The sequence below is a fragment of the Orcinus orca genome, chromosome 2 (assembly GCF_937001465.1).
Source record: "Orcinus orca chromosome 2, mOrcOrc1.1, whole genome shotgun sequence".
In the NCBI taxonomy this organism is placed as follows: Eukaryota; Metazoa; Chordata; class Mammalia; order Artiodactyla; family Delphinidae; genus Orcinus; species Orcinus orca.
The window spans coordinates 121,064,132-121,080,854 of record NC_064560.1 but is presented as its reverse complement, the minus strand read 5'-3'; the positions used below and the strand labels follow the sequence as shown (position 1 = coordinate 121,080,854).

The 16,723-nt window shown below is 36.3% G+C and overlaps 1 protein-coding gene across 8 annotated transcripts in view; it reads left to right on the top strand.

Annotated features, from left to right (window-relative positions):
- Nucleotides 1–16,723, top strand: part of CDIN1 (CDAN1 interacting nuclease 1) — a 234,765-nt gene that overhangs the window by 861 nt on the left and 217,181 nt on the right. The window lies entirely within an intron of this gene.

Below are 16,723 nucleotides of genomic sequence, written 5' to 3'. Positions count from 1 at the left end.
ATTTGAACAGCCATACCAGGTGTATTTCATACTTCCCTCCTCCCCAAGCATGTCTTTTTTTTTTTTTTTTAGTGATTTTTAGGATTCTCCAACTTTCTAAGAAGGGACTTTAGCAACTATATGCTATAGAGTGCCTCATTTTAAAGATGTGCAAACTGAGGCCCTGGCGTTACCCAAAGAACCAGTCCAGAACAACCAGGTTATTGTATTTGTGCCATGTTAAAAGTATAGAATGTTCGTTTACCTTTCTTCTATTTCAAAACCAAATCCAAACTTATACCATTTTACTTTGTGGCACTGAGCACCATTAGCTTCCTTGTCTTTGACATCATCATGGAAGTGTTTTCTTGAGGAAAGAGATTATTGGATAATTGGTATTAGTAAAGTACAAATTGAAGGTCTTTTATAATCTCAGTTGTTTTTGAAGGACTCAGTTTTCCTAATCTGTAAAATGAAGGGATCTCTTTTTAATATTATCCAGATTTAATTTAAACCTTTATAGTCTAAGATTTTTTTCAGACTTGCTAACAAGGAACAAAATCGACAAATTGGAATTTAATTTTCTGTCGTTAACTCTTTGCCAACTCTGCCAATGAACAATGAAGGGTGAAGGCTGGTCAGCTAAGGGGATAGGTAGATTTTTCTGGGCAATTTTAAGATACAGCACACATTTAGATAATTCTGCTCTTGTTACGTACTTATATTAGCACTGTATTTTTGCTTCTCTTTCTTTTCCTTTCCCTCTTCTCTTTCTCTCTCCCTCATTTTTTTTCTTTCATTCTTTTCCATAGCAAATACCTTGTCCTCTCCGTTAGAGGTAACCTCCTTTTACTGTTATTAAGGACTTACGAAGTATACATAAGAAAGACTCCATTCGTTTGGGGCACCATGCTGTCTTGCTTATTCTCGTATGCCCTTTTTTCTCTTATGCATAATATGGCCAAATATTTTTTGCTTCTCCCAAATACCATTCAGGGTATAACTAACTCTTCATTTACCAGAAACTTTATTGAGAGATGCTGCACTACCAATCTGCAGAAGGAATTAAAGAGCCATTTAGCAGCGTCAGTAGGAATTCCATAAAGAGTGTGATTTGGGAGTTGGCCTCACAGTTTGCATCATAGCACTGTTTTACTTTAGATGTTTCTTGCAAAGGACTTGAACAACCTTTAGATCTGATAGTTCATTTTGCCAGAGAATTGGTGAAGTAAGGACCTCAGAGATAATTTCTGGTGGCTCAAAGAGGTTAAGTGACTTGTCAGAAAGCCTAGAGTTATTGAATGGCTAAACAGTGTTTAGAATACAGGTTTCATGACTTTCAGGTCAGAGTTCTATACTAAGCTGCCTTAATTAGTTTTAATATTAATAATAATAACAGAAGCAATTATTTTTTGTGTGATGTTCACCTAAATTGAATTCTAAAAATAATCAAAGTACTGAAATGCTTTTAAAAGTTGCTAAAATTTTTTATTTTCCTGATTTTGAAAGTAGTACATGCTCAGTAAAGAAAATAAAAATTATTCATAATCCTATAGCTCCAAAAATTTCTGTTAACATATTTTAAAAATATTTCTAGTCTTTTTTATTCAGTGAGGTACTTTCTCTGCTAATGTAGTTTATAGGTCTTGCTTTTCTCACTTAAAATATAGTGAGCATTACTTATCTTTAAAAATTCCTTATAATTTGTTTCAAATACTAATAATATCACATTCTAGATGTACCATCCATTTCCATATTGCTGGACATCAAGAGTTTTATTTTTCTAATTTTCTATTTCTGTACATATATTATGCCAAGTTTGCTTATTTTCTTACTTTAGAATCTTAGAAATTGGGAATGACCATATCAGCATGTTTCAAACTTTTTGGTCTCCAGATCTCCTTACACTCTAAAAAAGTATTGAGGACCCCAGAAAACTTTTGTTTATATGGGTTATGTCTGTTGATGTTTATTAAAATATAAATTAAAACAGAAATTTAAAAAATTGCTTATTTATTTTAAAATAACAATAATAAACCTATTAAATTTAACCAATTTTAAAGGTTAATAACCATGATTTCAAAAAACTAGTGAGAAAAATGGCCTTGTTTTGCACTTTTGCAAATCTCTTTAGTATCTGCCTTAATAGAAGGAAGACATATCTGCTTCTGCAATCAACCTGTTGTGATATGCTGTTTTGGTTAAAGAACATGAAGAAATTCTGGCCTCAGACAAATATGTAGTTGGAAAAGGGAAGAGTAATTTAATAGACTTTTCAGATAACTGTGGGTTTTTTTGTATATTGGGTATATTTTTGTATTGCAATGTGGAATGTGAAACCGTATTATAGAACTTTTTGGCCAGTCTTGAACTTTGAGTGGATCTTTTAGCCATGCATGATTTTTATCATCATGCATTGTTCATTTGCAAAATGTTGGTTGTGAGTTATGCAAGTCTTCTAAATGTTGTCACCTTTTATTATACAGCATCAAAAAAATCACATTTGTTAGTATCCCCACTGATCTCATCAGAAAAGTCTGTAAGATGTGAAGCTGTCACATTTACGGTGATGGATACAGAGTTTTCCAATATTTGATTTTCCCTTGAAAGCTCAAATTTTTTCGTTGGCAACAAATACTATCGGTTGTTTCCCTTGAAGTGACAGGCTCATGTTGTTTATTTTTGAGAAAATGTCTGCCAGATATCCAAATCTGAATAATCATACTTTGTTCATCATTCATCCAAGTAAAAATGGTGTTTCATGGAAAAGGCATCTAGTTCAGCTCTCAAACAATCATACAAGTGCTTTCCCTTGAGACAGTCATAATACTTCGATATGCAGTAGACGTGCTTTGCATTTACTTCTTAGTTTGTTATACAGAATGTTAGAAGAATGTGTATCAGGGGTTGAGATTTAATAAAATTAATAAGTGAATCTTAAGATGTTCTTACGTGAAACTGGCTTTCTTTCTTCCTGCAAGTGTGTGACTCCTAGGACAGTTGTGCCATGTCTTGATCTGTGCTCAGGAGCTGGCAGTTTTGCCCACCGTTGTTTTTGCACCATCAGTGCAAATGTCACACAGAGGAAAAGGCAAATCATGTCTTACTGTTTCTATAAAAATAGTTTTGACCTTGTAGGCTTCTGAGAGAGTCTCAGGGACTCCAGGGGTCCATTGGCCACACTTTAACAACAAGTAGCTCTTTCAAACCAAAGGATATTTATGTTTTGAAGGGTTTTGAAGTGTATTGACAAATTACTATCAAAAAGATTGTATTAATCCAATTACCAACAGCACGTGGCAGTATTTGTTTCTGCAACTTTTGTCAGTGTTGAAGAGAGTCATCATTTAGTCTTTAATATGATGGATCAAGAATGACATCTCATAATTTACATTTTTTGACTATAATGCATTGCATATTTTCCACATTGTTTATTAACCATTTAATTTTCTTCCTCTTGAATTACTTGCCTGGTGTCCTTTGCCTAATTTTCTATCGGAGTGTTTGCTCTTTCTGTTTATTGATTTGTTATTGTTTATTGATCTGCATATCTTAAGGATGTTGATGCTTTACATGTCATATTTTTGTTGCAGATATTTTCCCAGTTGTTGTGCTTTTAAATATTGTTATTTTTTTATATTCTTAACTTTAAACTTATGCTTTTTTTGTCCTTTCATGTCCTAAGATATGAAAAATAAATCTTCCCCCTAAATTTTCTCCTAGGTGCTTTATGGTTTTCTTTCTTATTTTTAATTCCATAATCTTTCTAGCTGCAGTTTATTTTAGTATATGCTCAAAGGTGAAGATATAGCTTCATTTTCCCCAAGCTTAACTTTTATTTTACACTGTGGTTTCTACTTGCTAGCCTCATTTCTCCATGGCCTATTTGTTTCAACTGAAATTACAAATTTTTGTTTTTCCAAGTCGCTACATTGAACTTGGGCCATCACCTTAACCACTCTGGTCTCACAATCCTCCCACTTAAAATGAAGGAGTAGAATTTTGTGATGTCTAATATTTTACAACTCCTAAACTCACCCTTATCCTATTCTATTCTGTTTTGCAGTTTTACATTAAATGGGCCCTTTGACCCCCAAAACGTAGGAATACTGTATCTAAGTACTTGCTGAGGATATAGTCATTGATTTGCATCTCCCAACTTATTCCTGGACTTCCTTATTCAGGTAGACGCCCCCAGCCCATTCAGCTGCTACTTATCAGGTCATGTTTTACACTGTATTTTCCTGCCCAAACACTACATATATATCTGATTATATATCATTCTTTATTTATATATATAAATATTAAAGATGTATAAATATATATATATATCTTATTTTGAAATTTTTAACTTACAGAAAAGTTGCAGAAATGTTAACCATATATCCTTCACTCAGGTTCCCCTAATGTTAACATCTTACATAACCAACATACAATTGTCAAAATCAGGAAATTGATTTTAATGCAATATAGCCAAATAATGTACAGGCCTGTTTTGAACTTTGCTAGTTTTTTTTTTTGTTATTGTTCTTTTTTGTTTGTTTGTTTGTTTTTTGACTGTCTCTTTTCTATTTCAGGATCACACATTAGATTAGTTGTCATGTCTTCTTTTTGGTCTCCTCCAGGCGATGACTATTCCTTAATATTTTTTTGTCTTTTATGAACTTGACATTTTTGAAGGGTACTGGTCAGTTATTTTGTTGAATGTCCCTAAGTTTGTGCTTAATGTTTTCTCATGATCAGAGGAGGGTAAACATTTTTGGCATAAATACCCCAGAAGTGATGTTGTGCCTTTCTCAGGGCATCATATCAAGGGGGATCTGATTTTGTATGTCTTATTACTGCTGAGGTTAACGTTATTCACTTGGTTAAAGGGTGGTGTCTGCCAAGTTTCTCCACTGTAAAGTTCGCTTTCCAATAATTGCCTTGTGGGGATATCCTTTGAGGCTCTGCAAATATCCAGTTTCTCACCTCACACTTTTTCTCTCTGATTTTGGCATCCATCAATGGTTCTTGAATGAAATAGTTACTGTGGGTATTTGCCTATCAGTGATTTTCTTTTTTAGTTTTTGATAAATTTATTTATTTACTTTTTGCTGCATTGGGTCTTTGTTGCTGCGTGCAGGCTTTTCTCTAGTTGTGGCGAGCGGGGGCTACTCTTTGTTGTGGTGCGCGGGCTTCTTATTGCAGTGGCTTCTCTTGTTGCGGAGCCTGGGCCCTAGGCATGCGGGCTTCAGTAGTTGTGGCTCGCGGGCCCTAGAGCGCAGGCTCAGTAGTTGTGGCTCACGGGCTTAGTTGCTCCGCAGCATGTGGGATCTTCCCGGACCAGGGCTCGAACCTGTGCCCATTGGCAGGCGGATTCTTAACCACTGCGCCACCAGGGAAGCCCTTATCGGTGATTTTCTATTACTCTCACTGGAGTACCCTGTAACCTAGTATCATTCTCTACCACCATTTTATGTGAAACATTCCATCTACAGTCACCCCATGATTTTCACTGGTCCTTGCAGTTTATTCACCTCTTACAGCATTTGGTCCGTAATAACTCACTGTGTGCTCACTATGTTTGTGGCACTATTTGGATAATTTTTAGAAAACAGAAAGGATAATGTAGTAATTAATTTTGAACAACTTGTAGTCTGAGGAAAGAGTTTAAGACACATCTAATAGCTATAAATTATTAGAATCATAGAATGTTAGAAACCAAAGGATTTGTTGTACCGTTAGTTCGCATATGGTTAGTCAAAATGGATTCTTAGAGGAGATATAACTTTGTTGGAAATTCTTTTGTTGGTAAATAACCCTTTGGCACAGTTTAATTATTCCAAGTTCCTTTGCTGTGCATTAGTTTGGTTGCTATTTATGCCTATATTAATGAGTCATAAGTCAAACGCTTGATAACATAAATCTCTAAGCAAATAAATGTCTTTATCTTGTTCCTGTATTTTTTTCTCTTAGGAATCCTTGCATAGGTTTTCTAATGGTGCCTTTCACATTTCTAAGCATTTTTTTTTTATCTTGGTATGCAACATTTACAATATAGGCAACCATTCACTCTTATGAGGCTGTTCGTAGAGAAATCTCAAAAGGAGTAATTGAAAACTCATTTGGCTGGGCTCCCTGTGCATAAACTGATATACACTCGGCTCGTTTTCTTGAGGTCTTCACCTGACTCTGAGAACTGGAGTTAAGGCTGGCTCTGCTGTGTATTTGCCAGTATTGAAATTAGTAGTTCTTGGCAGTGGACCTAGGGATCTAGTCTGGCTAGGAGTGGAGTAGCGAAGGGACCTGCTTGGGACAAGCACAACAATTTTCCTTAGCTTTTGCATTTAAGGTGGCCTAGCTTCATGTGGTACTACCATTGGTTATAGTTGTCCTTTTTTGAACCCCCCCCCGCCCCCCTCCAGATCCATTTTAACCTGTCCCCATTTCCCATAGGAAATCTTGTATTTCATTGTTTCTGCTTCCTTAACCATTTGTTCTTGGGAAATGACTTGGCTCTGCCTCTTTTTATCTGAGTCATAGTTGCCTCATCTGTAAAAGGAGGGATGAAGCTCCACAGCCAGTAAGTAGGAGAAACGGGATTCAAACCCAGGCAGAGTTTGACTCCAGATTCTTCCTCTTGCCCTGTTGCCCCTTGCTCTTCAGTTCCTTAAGGCTGTTGTGAGGATTAAGTGAAATAAGGCATGTTAAACACTTAGGACGGTGTAGAGGTCCTGGTAAGTATTTAATGGATGGTAAATACGATTACTGTTATTATTAGAATTTAGTAAATGGCCTACAGTGGAAGAAATGTCTGAGTGGTAACCTTTGAAACATAGAAGACACAAATTTGCTTTGATATGGATCAGGTGATTGTATGGCTGTGAACACACAGATTTTGATCATTAGTTGAATATGGCCCAGATATCAGAAACTTGCCTTAAATCTTTCATAGCAATATATAATGCCATTTAAAAAAACCCAGACTTTTAAACCTAGAGTCACTGATTTTTTAGAATAATAGTAGCACATTGCCCATATAATTAATACTGTAGGGCGTGGTTTACTAAAATTGGAAGATTATTTCTGTTGGCCTTGTTCTCTCAATTGAATTGAAGGTTGGTACTCAGTTGCTGGTCAATTTTCTATACTAATGTTATGGTGGACCTGAGTTCCAGAATCATGAGTGAGAATAGCTCATAAAGGGAGAAAAAGTCAGCCTATTATTGAACTGGAAATTCTTTTGGTATTTTTGCCAAAGAAATATAATTAATTTATATGCCCTTCAAAAATAATACTCATATACTTAGGAAATACACCTAGGAGTACTTCTGTATTGATCATTAGTGCAAATTGGAAAAGAAATTGGTCTAAAAATTGGCCTAAGAATATGATTATTTCATATATTTCCTTTAGTCATCTTTTAAAATATGCTTTTTTACTCTGTGAGATTTCAGGTTTTTATTTTGTTGCTGCATTGTAGCCTAGCTTTAAAGACTCTCCTGGAAGGTTATTTTGTTAAGTATATGGCATCTTCACTTTCCGAAAGAAGTGCTTAGCTTTTATCAGATGTTTGTGCCCCTCGGCATTTGCATAGTTGTAAAAGTGAGATGAGCTTGAATTCCTGCAAAGGAATATTTGACGAAAACCTCAGGTAGTGTTATCCTGAGAAGAACCTAAACGCTGACAATATTTCTTGTTAGTTTGAGGGGGAGACTTTTATCTGAGTAGATTATTGACTTCATTTTTAAGTCTATATTCAGGCATCAAACTTTAGTCAACTAAGTAATAACCCATCCCGGAATGTTTGCTGGTATAATAAAGAGGAATTATATATTTCCCTAGGAGAAAAATGTTCAATAGATGTATAGGGTGATAATATTTTATAATTTGACTTTCAACAAATGTTGACTGAATTTACCATTATGTTTTTGTTACACATCTTGTGCAATTTTGCCATATAGGTTCAGTTTTCCTTAAAAAAAGCAATCAAGCAATATAAAAGTCCTTTTTCAGAGTAGGTATGAAAAGTGACCTTAAAAGTCATATACTGGAATGAAAATCATACGGAAGATGGGTAAAGAATAAGTTTTCCTTCCTTTTATTTTCAGTTGTCTTTTCCTTGGTGGGAAGTGTCTTCAGGTGTTTGTTTTAGACATTCTGCTTTCAAATTGCTTCTGTGGTAAGCTGGTATATGATGAACTCCGGAAATGTGCTTGGTTACAACTTCTTGCTGAATGACAAGTCTCCATTTCCTAGGGGAGCAAACAGACAGCTGGATCCAGGATGATTCAGTCCATAGGTTTGAAACCAGCATGGAGCAGTCTGTGCATGATGGATTAATAATGGTACACGGCTGGTCATGAATCCAGCCCTTTCCTGGGCCACTTTGGGGAACTAACACCTTCCTCTACTTTTCTTTCTTCTCTCCGTCCCAACCTTTCAGGAGGCATCTTGATAATGTATGTAAGAGTTAATAATTCTTCCTTATAAACCAAAGCTTCCTTCTTGCCAAAGAACAGTGATACAGTTGACAATGTCAGCTTTTTCAAGTGCCTCCTCTTGACAGAGAGGTGATCTTTTCTGTTCCTTCAAGACAGCAAATAAGTTTTTTTGTTTTCATTTTTTAGCCTAGCGTGGTGTTCCAACTGTGACCTGATAAAACCTACAGTCTCATTGAGGAAACCGAGAGCTCTGCAATTTTCCATCCGAAGTAAAATGTTAAAATATCTCAGGGCTTATTTCTTTTCTGTGTTTTAAATATTGAGATTCAGCTGCTAAAAATGTTTGAAACCTGTTAAACTTAGAGAAATAACTTTAACACTATGGGAATAAATATTTTGAAACAAAGCAATGCAAGTAGAGGAAAAAGTAAGGTGGATTCACATCTCTTGATACTGTTGTTCAGTAAAATACGTAAGCCCTGGGTCTTTTCCTTGACTGAATGCTGACTCACGTGAATTGGAGCAATTCTGTGTGAAGCTCAGGCTTTTTCTGAGGTGTCCTGGGAGCAGTAGTCATATACAAGACTGAGACTTAAAATAGATGGTGCATTTTCACCCTCTCTAACATAATTCACATATTTATTTTTAACCTTTTGGTTATTGTTAGACCTGTCCTTTGCTTTAGGCCCTAGAAAGGATGAGATATAAACTCTGATCTTGTATTTATCCCGTTTTAGGAGGTAGGAGGCATAGCAGACCCTTGATATTTACAAGGGTTATCGCTTATGGCTGTTGAAAATCCTCAAATATGCAGCTAGCACTATATAGGATGGCAAAGGTCTACAAAGTTCGATGCACTTTTTAACCAAAGTTAAACTCATTTCTCAGCTAATTGACTTGCTGCTCCCCACATCAGCCTAGGGGTATGGAAGATTCAGATTTACCCTCAGCAAGTTTATGAATTAGCATTTGTCATGGGTATTTGTGATCACTCTTAAATAGTCAGAACTGGGTATGTTTCATCCAAGAATGCTGTGGGTACCCAACTTCAACTTTAGGATGAGTAGAAATGCAGGGTGAAACTACCTCGTAGTTTGTCACTAATGCCTATGCTACACCTTAGCCCCCTAAGATACCATAACTTGTGAGATGGTGTCTAAGACTTGTGTGGAATGAGGCTCTTTGTAGGTGGCCTCCTCTGTAGATGGGATGTGGGAAAGCAAAGCATCATTTAAATGCATCTTACTACAATTACACATGAAATTAGACTGGCAATTCATTTTTTTCGATTTTTTTGTTTCTGTCTACAACTCTTCCAAGCTGATATCATCTTTTGCTTAAGGTATATTACACTGCTATTTGTTTTTGCTGATAATACTGGTAGGGAAAGCTAATAAAACTTGAAATTAACTCGCGCTTCAAGCCCCATTTAGCTAAAATAGTAAATGGACTGGGGATATAAGAGACTCTTGGTTGTATAGCATTAAAAACCCCACAGACCCCTACAGCCTAGATGTAACAGATAGCTCACAAACATCATTTGTTAACTGACAAAGTTAACATTATCTAAATTCTTATTTCCTGAGGCCAGCTAAAATATATATTAAGGTAAAAATACATTTAACCTCCAGTTCATAACATTAAAAATTTTTATTTGCACTTTGGTGGGCATGTTTGGAGCTGTTCATATGCTGATCACAAAAGCTTCTCCAGAGGGACCTGCATACCTCTCTCATGATTTCAAATTCAATGATTTGGAGAGTGTTGGACTGAGATAGCAACTAGAGATCATCTAGTCAAATGGTTAGTGTTAGAGGGGCATAAACTGAGGGAGGATTTGACCAAAGTTACACATTTGAAGGCAAAACTCTCCCTTCAAGCTCTTTAATTAAAGATCACCGAATGCCCTAGGAGTCTAGGGGCCAGGTTGGTATCAGCAAGGAGTGAAGGAATGGAGCTGGCCTGGTTGGGATCATGGCAAAGTGAAAGGACAGTTGTGTGCACGGGCAGGGCAGCTGCAACCTTACACCAGCCATCTGTTGCCGTGCTGGAATGTGGGCCCAGGGCTGCCAGGTCTTCTATTCTCTAGAAAGCAGCTCTAGATCTGATTTTTTCAGAAAAAAAATATCCTGAATTTTAACTGTTGTCAATTTGTTTGAATTTTGAAAAACAGTGTGTGGGCCAACATTTTTCTGGCCAAACAGAACAAGTCTGTGGGCTGAATTTGGCCTACAGCCCATGGGAGCTGGAGCTGGCTCTTTCCAGCTTGTGAGAGCTGATCGGAAGCATCTTTTCCCCACTCTACACACTGTGACCTCACATCAGTAGCTTAAAATCAGCCACAGTGGGAGTGTTTACACCACAGAAATTGGCCCATGCTATAAACCTCGGCTCCCCTGTCCCTCCCCACTGCCACCAAAGGCATTTCTTAAGCCCCTGAGCCATTGTATACCATCAGCATAGCTTTTTTCCTAGAAAGGGCTCATAACACATATATCTGTACCTCATTTATTCTTAGAAATTAAAATATTTTTGTGAGTTGGGCTTTCTTTCCCCCCACCCCCGGTTTTTTTTTTTTTTTTGGCCAAAGAGAAGATACATATTTTTTCCCCCACTATGGTTATTGTGGGAACTAGAATTCCATTCAGTACCTAGTATGTTGTCGGTGTTATGAAACATATCATAATGGACGTTTGATTGAACTGACCTGAGGAAAATGCTGCTTAGTTAAAAAACAAAAGCTATATACATGTCTCATTTAGGAAAATTAATCCCTTGCAGAGTAGATTCATTGGCTAAATTTAGTGATTATTCACACTTTAGGAATTTAGAAATGCTCCAGTGGTATACCTGAGGGTTTATCATGTCAGAAATTATTTTAAGAGAAACTTCAAGCTTAGTTGTTACATCTTCCCTTGGCAGTTACTCCAATATAAAAAAAGAAAATAAAGTATCTCTGCAATTGTAATGAAAAAAGATTGGGAGATAGCCAATTGATTACCATGTGATTTAGTACAATTTTGTAAAGACTTAATTGTCACGTGTTCAGATGTGAGTATTTCTTTTCTACGTCCAAAGTATCAGTAATAAAATAATATGGCAACATACAGCTAAAACAGAAGTGGACAATAAAATTAACAATATTAGCCAAGCATACGTGAATTTTAGAATGTCAAGTGGAATTCTCTGTGGGGATGGGCCCACACTGGTGGGCTGGCTAAGTGGTATTGAGTTTGGCAGAGTTGCCATGGCTTGTGATTGACCTTGGGTGGTTTATTTAGCTCTCTCTGCTTATGGTTAATTATTGTATAAATCGATAGGAAGCAAAACCCTATTACTGTGAACTCCAGGAGGTTATTCAGTTTTTTGTTGTAGAGGCAGTTTTTTATATTGGTTTAAAGAACTTGGTTCTGGAAATAGATGTATGAATTCCGGCTTCATGACTTACTTGCCAGGTGACCTGTTGGTGCCTCAGTGTCCTTTGTTTATAAAATGGGATTGTTATGAACTTGACATAAGATAGTACATAGAAAATGATTAGCATAGTTCCTGATACTGTGTCAAATTCATTTTGCTGCTGCTGTTATTGTTACCGTTGTTGATTTAAGGATGCTTGTTGCGATGGTATCTATGCTTATAATAGACTCAGTGTTAGAACTGAAAAGATTTTACCTAAACGAGCCTCTTTATTTTCTAGGTTTCCAAAGTGTTTTTCTTTAACCCCCTGGGTAATAGGAAACCTGCTTTTAGCAAATTATGGTGAAAATATAGTCTTTAGATGATACTGGCAACCACGATGTGCTTTTATGTTGATGACAAATGGGCATATCAAGGTTTAGATTGATTCCCCCCACTCCCCACCCCAGGATAGAAAATGGTTATGTAACATGATCGCTGCCTAAGACAGAATTAGTGGGAATGTTAAAACCTGAGAATTCTAAAGTATGTTCTTGTCTAATTACTTTTCTCAAATGCAACTCCCCCGCCCCCGCATATTCTGGAAGCTCTTTTATATTCTTGCCTCACCTTGATAACAAGGTGGTTATGAATTTATGAAAGATATTTGGGTGAATACCAGTTTTGGAGTGAGGGTTCTGCACCAGGAAGTAGTTTGAGTCCAGTAGTTATATAAGTTCAAGTCAGTCTTCCAGGGCATGGAGAGTTTGTTGGATACCACAGATCATCACACGAGTGTGAACATTTGATTTTAGTGTTTAAAATAAAGATTAATAAATTTGGGGACTTCCCTGGTGGTCCAGTGGTTAAGAATCCACCTGCCAATGCAGGGGACACGGGTTTGATCCCTGGTCCGGGAACATCCCACATGCCGAGGAGCAACTAAGCCCCTGTGCCACAACTACTGAAGCCCGCACGCCTAGAGCCCGTGCTTTGCAATGAGAGAAGCTACCGCAAGGAGAAGCTTGCGCACTGCAATGAAGAGTAGCCACTGCTCGCCCCAACTAGAGAAAGCCCGCACGCAGCTATGAAGACCCAGTGAAGCCAAAAATAAAAATAAATAAATAAATAATTTTTTAAAAAAGTTAATTTAAAGAACTAGTGTTTTTAAACAATCTTAAAATCTATTCATGGTGCTAATACTGATTATGAAAAAGACCTTACGGTAAACACAAAGAAATTGCAGAATCTTTTAAAAAGAAAATAGATTTATTGTTCCTTAAGGCTTTGCTTATTTTTAATTACAGTGTATTCTAGAATGCTGCCTGCAAAGAATTTGCTTAATTTATCTTATTTGTGCAGTTCTGCTGATCATATAGTTGCAATAATAATGAGTTGGACAATACAGTAATTTTTGCCCTTCCTTTTCTATTTTATTATAGAGCATATCTTCCTCTACGTTCTAGGTCAGAGAGGCTTTCAGCTTTAGACTTACTTCACTTAAGCGGCTTAGGCCAGATTGGAATAAAAGTATTAAAACTGGTTAGAGATCTTCATGCTTTAAAAAAAATTATACTTAAAAACTTTGAGCAACGCTCTGAAAAATAGTTGCCTGTAGCCAAAGATTATGGAAGTAAAAGTCATAACTATACTATAGATTGTATTTTGAGGACAGTTATTTGCCGTATAACTCTTCTTGTGAACTGTAAAAACAAGATTCAGTTAGTTTTCATGTTAGAGGTGTGTAAGGAGACTAGGTTTGGTACATTTTCATGAAAAGTATTTTAGTCATGTGATAGCTTTTTGAACAATTGTATTCTGCACTGTATTACAGTGAAACAATAAATTGCTGAATATACTGTCTGCTGAATATGACTTTACCATGAAAAATTTGATGCATGGAGAGGGAAAGGTTGGAATATATCAACCTTTTCTGACAAGGGACTTTGAATTTTGACCTACTACAGGTGACCTTTGTGCACAATAAAAGTGAGCTTAATCTTGAGGTCAAGGTTGAGGTGAACAGCAGGGCAACGTGGCAGAACTTATGCTGATTGTGGGTACTTCAGAGCCTATGTAGCTATTGGCTAAATGGGAGTCTGGCAGCTTTTTGTTTTTAATTTTTAGCATTTCCAGGAGCTTATTTATAGCAAGTTGTTTAGCTTTTTAATGCCGTTCCATTTCCTCAAAGCTCAGCTATCTGTTTAGCTGTGGTAAGTTTGTCTGTTTTTCTAAAGTTTACTGTTTCTGAGTGAAAGGCATGAGTGTGCTCTTATTTTCCGTTCTGTAGATAAGCCTTAGCTAAAAATAAAAATGTTCTTATGGCTTATAGAAAAGACAACTGACATATATAACCTTGGAACTGAAAATACATCTTCTTTTAAGAGGGTTTATTTCTTTGACAAGTTGAACTTTTGTCATCTAACTTTGGAACTGTCAGAAGAATTTTTAAGTACTTTGTACCTTTATCTAGATTATAATTAAGAGAACTCTCATGAATTATTGTCTTAAAAGGTTTAGATGATTTAGAGACAGGTTATTCCCTTGAAAGTTTCTTTGAAATGCATCTGCTAATGCATTTACGTTATAATATGATATAAACTATTTTTAAGATTTTGCCTGCTGTGCATAGAAGGAAAAAAATGTTTTAAAACATAAATTTTACTAGTGAGTAGCTCAACGGTTTTGTCCTAGATGAAACTGCACCTTAGCAAACATCAGGAAAAAACCTGCCAGCGTTATATTGTCTGAATACTTCATGATTATTCTGCCCAAATAATTGGTTGAAACAACAAACAGTTGGGGGAGAGTGTCAGAGACTCTAATGCAAAGAACTTCTACTCTTTTTAATCGAGCCTGCAAAATATATTCCCCAGAACTGATCAGCTCTGGAGCACTGAAGTTTGGTGATTGGAATGGCAGGAAACCATGCTTTCAGGACATAACGAATTGATGAGGCCATCCATCATTTGTTAGCATACGCTGAAACGTGGGCTATGTGTGCAGAGGCCTGTGATTTAGTAAATACTTGGGAGATGAATAGAGCTTACACATGAGGGAAGATATTGCTGTCCTTCAGCAGCCTGAGACCCAGGCGCCTGCTGAGAAGGCCATCTGATGGCACATCATCAGTAACTGGCCTGTCACAGTCAGCGGTGCCCACGGACCATCGCCAGTATATTAAATGCATTTTTAATATCTGCTTCAGTAGATTTAATGAAGAAAATTTAGTTTCCATATTCCAAGCACTGCTTCTTCAAGTGTTCTAAGGCATGGACTCTTGTCTACACAAGAAAGGGGGAAGACCATACTGGCAGTTAGGAGAGTTGATTGAAAAGGACACTCAAACAAAATAGTGTGCAAATGAAAAATGCTTTTAGCAGTGTTGGCATCTCGTTGATGTTAAAAAAGCTCTTTTTTTTTTTTTTTAAAGAGGTTTTACATAAGTTCCTTGGGCCCTAATTCCTTCCTTCCCTCCCAAGTCCTTTCACTAGGAGGGTTGAACCTGCTGCTAAGATATGTAAGCCTACTGATCTGAAAAGAATATTAAGGGAATATTACAGCTTGACATATTTTGAAGAGAGACTCAATTTTAAATGAGTTTGTGTTTTGAGATACTGTTTGATTCTTAGGATTTTTGCATGAATATATAAAGTAGGATTTTTCTTAGCTAGTTGGCTTCCACATTTTTGTTGAACTTGTTAATCAAGTTAGTATATTTTTGTCTGGGATTGTGCTCAAAATGAATGTGAAAAAAATTGGTTGGCAACTTGATTAAAAAATGCTCTTATACTTCCTTAGACTATAAGGCTTCTTTAAAAATTGTGATTTAAAAATGTTCAGTTTTTCTGTCCTGGCAAAGTGCATAGATTTCTTCTTTTTAATGAGTTTCAGTGTTGACATTATTTACTACAAAACAGCAAGACAACCAATTAGATATTGTTGCAAGCATGCACTTTAAAGGTTTCCCCTCTTGTTTCAAAAAAAATCCAGAATATGCTCTCATGTTCACAGAAGAAGAAGCTACAGAATGGAACTTATAAATCTGATTCCTGCATGTGTCAAATAGTAATGTATTAAATGCATATTATTATAAAAATTTAAGACATGTCTTAAACACACTTACATTTTTATAACACGTGGCAATATTCAATAATACATTTCCTTGTTAGCATCTGTTTGCTGTTGTTGTTGGCAAGACCTATGATTTATTGCTTAACTTAATGACCAAGACCATTTTGGACCTGATATATGCCCCTAAGCTTATTACATCACTAAATAAAATAAAATGTATGCACTTGTGACAGTTATTTTTATAATTGTTTATCCCTTTAAGTGCCCTATTCAGCGATTCACTGAAAGGTTCATAATGGTTGGCTTGTAACCAGAAAATAATCTCAGAAAGGTAAAATGTATTTCTTGTTTAGAAATAAAATGTCAGACTGATGTTGAGGATAGGGGTCCCAGCAAGAGTTTGCAGCACTCAAACTCATTCTTTTCTTCAATGCTCTCAATTAACTGTTGTTGAATATTTTTGAGGCGCGACCCCCCAGAAACCCCAGCGTTTAAGGCTGTCTGTTAATACTGGTGCTCATCTTTGCATGACCCCTTCAACATGGGTAAAGTGATTTTGCTGTGACATGAAGCTGCAAGGGTTAAATTGTTCTTTACAAGGATTTTTCAGGTGCCATTATCATTATGTATTAAACTGCGCAAGATTATTTTCCTATTTTTAGTTCTTTTCTTTGGGGAGATTGGAACTTTACTGTTTTTATATTGAACTCTATTTGACTTCATAGTCTTTATCTTTCCTTTCTGAGGGTGCAGTATGATAGACACTTCAGTAACCTGTTATTCATCTAAAGTCACTCTGCTGCCTAACTTGCAGTACAATATAATATGGCTTCATGATTTTCTTGCTC